Raw genomic sequence first — 4,881 nt, 5'->3', positions numbered from 1 at the left:
AATGACATTTCTGCAATATGATTTCTTCATTTTACGTGAGCTTCTTAACTTTTATTTCTTACTTTTATCGAAATTGCATTTACATAACCGAAAAAGTCAAATACTACTGCAAAGTTTATAATGAAGAATAGGAGACTCTGATGGGCCCTCTCCCCCAGTCTCTCACACCCAGGCTCCAGAGGCTACTTCTTTCAACTTTTATCTCTTCTTTAGCTGTTTATATTCATAATTCTAAAAAATATGCATATACTGCTATTTTTATTATTCCATTTTAGATGTTTATACATCAACTTCTTACTATGAAAAATATGGATGTGGCTCCTTACATAACTTCCTCACATTCTTTTCTACCTATCTAACAATCTTGGTAAAATCATTTTGACTGTTATTTTACATTATTATTACTATGCAAATATTGTTTATAACTAAACCACATAGTGTTATTTAGTGTTCTATTTACTTACTGCTAATTGTTTCATGAACTCTTTAATAGGACTGTAAAAGTCTTATTTTTTCTTTTTATGAGCAAATATATCAGGTGAGGTATCAGTTCTGGTTTTTTTTGTTTGTTTTCTCAGAGACATCCCTCCTGGAGTCCAGGTCATTCAGACCTTGTGCATGGTGACAACCTAGAATTTTACTAATTACTATCCTAATTTTTCCCTTTGTTTCTCCCCTTGTATTGAATCCTTGTTTCCTGGAACCTATATCCTCCTACTTCTTGGGGTTCCCCCCCTTATTTTAGTGGAGTCTATCATCTGATAGCTTCCTAAGAAAGAGTTCATGAAAAACAATATTTTTGAAATCCTACAAATCTGAAAGTGTCTTCAATTTACCCTCTATAACAGTTTGTCTTGGAATCCTTGGAGGCTAGAAATCATTTTCTCTACCTTTTTTATAATATTGATCTCTTGTCTGTTGAGAAGCATGGATCCCTTCTAATTCTTGAATTTGTTTCTTTCCCTTTGGGAGCTTTTATAAAACATAAATTCATTCATTCACAAATATTTATTGAGCAGTTATTACTATGCTAGGTTCTGTTTTAGAGGCTAGGGATTATAGCATTGAAAAGAAAAAAGGCATATATCCCTGCCTTTGTGGAGCTTATATTTGGGGGGCAGGGGGACAAATAATAAGCAAGATAAATCAGCAAAATATATTGTATATTAGATAGTGATAAGTCCTCAAGCCGAGAATGAGAAGCAAGGTAGAAATTTGGATAAGAAAGGCCTTATTTAGAAGGGAACTTTGAGCGAAGACTTGAAGGAAATGAAGGAGCAAGCCATGCTGGTATCCAAGGGATGACCATTGTGGGCACAGAGAACACTAAGTACACAGGCCCTGAGACCTGTGTACTGAGTATCTGTCTTGTGTAAGGAATGATTAGGAAGCCAGCATGGCTAGAGCAAAGTGAATGAGAAAAAGGTAAAAGGCAATAAACTTAGAGCAGTGAGATGGAGCCAGCTCTTGTAAGAACTTGGCTTTTTATCCTAAAAGAGATGAGATGCTGTTGGAGAGTTTTGAACAGAAATGTGACTGCTCTGACTTTTGGTAGTTGGGTAAAGAATTGACTGAGGGCAGAGGCAGGGAAAGCACTTAGAATACTATTGCAATAATCCAAACGAGAAGTAATGGTGGCTTGGACCAGAGTGGTGGTAGTGGAGATGGGAGAAATGGTCAAATTCTGGGCATATTTCACAAGTAGAGTGTTCACTGACTTATTGAATGTGCAGTGAGAGTGAAAGAGAGGAATGAAGCATGACTCTCAGGTTTTTAACCTTCAAACATAAAAGAAAGAATTGTCTATAACTGAGGTAGAGAAGCCTATGGAAGGAACAGGTTGGAAAGTATATGCCAATAGTTCAGTTTTCACATTAAATGTGAGAATACCAAGTGGAGATATCAAATATAGAGTCTAGGAAGAATCCTAAGCTGAGATACAAATTTAAGAGTCATCAATGTACCCATGGTATTTAAAGTTATGTGCCTGGATGCTATTACCCAGAGAATGAGTAGATACAAGAGCCCAACGACTGAGCCCTGAGGTGCTCCATCAGTTAGAATTCGAAAAGCTGAAAAAGAATCAGAAGAAAAGGAGCAGCCAGAAAGTTACAAGGAAAACTAGGTAAATGTCATGTGTCCTTACAAGTCAAGCAAAGTGTCTCAAGGAGGATCATCTGTGTCAAATCTTGCTTATAGATCAAGGAAGATAAGTCCTTAGAGATGACCATTGATTAGCATGGAGATCATCAGAGACTTTGGGTAGAGCAGTTTCAATGGCATGCTATGGATGAAAAAATGATTAGAGTGGGTTTAAGAGAGAATGGGCAGAGAAATTTGAGCTGGCTGGAGTACTGCTGAAAAGGAGATGAAAAATAGTGTAGTAGCTGGAGAAGTGAAGTTAAGAGACAGTTGGTTTTATACACACATACACACACACGGAGGGAGGGAGGGAGACATATTTGTATTGTAATGAAAAACGATCCTCTAGAGAGAAAAAAAATATGATTTAGGAGAGAAAGGGGAGAGTTACTGGAGCCATCAATCTCACTGAGTAGACAAGAGGGGATGAAGTCTAATGCACAAGTAGAGAAGTTGGCTTTTGCTAGGAATATTCATCAAAAGTAACAAGAAGATAGAACATGGGCCTCATGATACAGGTAGGAGAATATTGTGATGGTAGGAATTTGTGGAAGATCTTTGATTCCAAACTTTTCTGGGCAAAAGAAACAAAATTATTAGCTAAAGGTGAGATGCTAGCAGCTGATTGGAGTTTAATGAAAGAGAAGAAGGTGTGACGTGGTCACTAGGATTGAGAATGGATCATGGAAATATGGCATGAGTAATGCAGCATTAGGAGCCCCACTGGGGTTAGTGTCATTAAAATGAAACCAGATAGCATGGTTTTCTTGCAATCTTATTCTGCATTCTTCCTGGTGGGGGTTGGGTATAGACAAAGAGTTGAGTTTGAGTTGAATTTAATTACAGTTGTGGTTTTCTTAAGCAAGGACGAAGAAGGGAAAGGAGCCAGGGAAATAAGGATGCAAGATCTCTTTGTCTCTGGAGTTCTGTAATTTCTCAGTGATTATCTTACTGTAGTACTTTCATTTATTATGCTAGGCAACCTGTGGATTCTTTGAAAGTGAAATGTCATGGTCTTTGGTTCTGGGAAATTCTCTTGCATTATTTCTCTGATATTTATCCCCTCAACTTTCTCTGTTATCAATTCTAAAACTTGGACTGGTTGGATGTTGGACCACTAATTTTCTTATCTTTTCTTAGTTATTTTCTTCTCTGCCTTGTTTTGTTCTACTTTCTGGGAAATTTCTTGAAGGCTATCTCCCAACTCTTCTATTGAATATTTCATTTTTTTCTATTTTCTTTACTTTTCAAAAGCTTGTTCTTGGTCACTGAACATTACTTTGTAGTAGTTCTATTTTTGACCATGTACACAATCTATACTCTCTTTATCTCTGGAGATATATATTATATATGCTTAATTTTTTTTTATTCACTGTCACTTTCTAAGATCTTTGTTTATCTTGCCTCTCATTTTTCATGTTAAAAACTTCCTTCAAGTGTCTGGTAATTCTCGATTATCTGTTTTATGTGTATGTACATTGGCAGGGCCTAGTGATAAGCGAGATCCTGTAAAGATGATTTGGCAGGGCTACTGAGTTAGAAGGCTGCCAATTAAAGACTTTCACATCTTTTCTTGATTAATCCATTTCCTCAGATAGGATTCTTGCAATATCCCATCTAGGCATATATGTCTAACCTCAAAAGTTCTGGAAGCCAAGGAGGGAAATGAGGTCAGAGCAGTTTACTAAATCCTGCTTTACCAGTTGGCATCTCATTCCTGACCTCAGCTGTTGCTGGTGTCTACAAGTCCAGAACCTTTCCGATTCAAAATTTCTAGATATGACTTCCAATTTCTACTTCTGCATGTAAGAAGCTTAGAAGTCTATGCTAACAAGTAAAAACCTGAACAGACTGAAAAATCAACAACTCTTCTTGGATCTAGGAGAGGGAAGGATGCAGGGAAAATGGCTGCTCCCAAGAATGGAGAGACAGGTAAACACAGGAAGTCATGGCTTGCCAGAGCAGAGACTTATGAGCAGAGGCAACTGGGGGAACCAGTGCTGAGGTAAGAAAATCTGAACTGTAATTGACAAGTCACTGGAAGCTCAGTGTGGACAACTATGAGGGTTAAAAATTCGGATGTTTATATGAGTTAGATAATTGAGGTTTGACCACTAAATATATATCTATATAAGACTTAGGTAAGAAATTAAATAGAGCAAGAAATGCTGACTGTTTAAGCTGGAGTCAGAAAAGGAAGAGGGACTCGAGACCTAATTGCATACATTTGTTGGACACTGGAGTGCTCCAAAGAATTTCAGAAGGTTAGTCTATGTTTTATAGATTACAGTAAAGCCTTTGACTTCATGGATCATACAAATATATGGGCTACTCTGAAAGAAATGGACATGCCTCAGCACTCGATTGTCCTGATGTGTTACCTGTAATTTGGACAGGAAGCCACTATCAGGGCAGAATATATTGAGACAATGGTTTCCTATAGACAAAGCTTTCAGATAAGCGCACATTTTATCTCCCTCTGTGTTTAATCTATACACAGAACATGTCACATGAAAAACTAGGCTAGACTCAGAGGAAGAAGGAGTGAAAATTGTTGGAAGAAATATCAATAACTTAAGCTATGCAGATGACACCATCTTACTGGCAGAAAGTAGCAAGAATTTGAAACAACTACTAATGAAAGTGAAAGAAAAAAGTACCAAAGCAGGACTGCTTCTGAATATCAAGAAGAAAAAAATCATGACTATGGAAGAAATATACAACTATAACATAGACAAG

The sequence above is a fragment of the Pteropus vampyrus genome, unplaced genomic scaffold (assembly GCF_000151845.1).
Source record: "Pteropus vampyrus isolate Shadow unplaced genomic scaffold, Pvam_2.0 Scaffold4, whole genome shotgun sequence".
Lineage (NCBI taxonomy): Eukaryota > Metazoa > Chordata > Mammalia > Chiroptera > Pteropodidae > Pteropus > Pteropus vampyrus.
Note: the sequence above shows the minus strand (reverse complement) of the source record.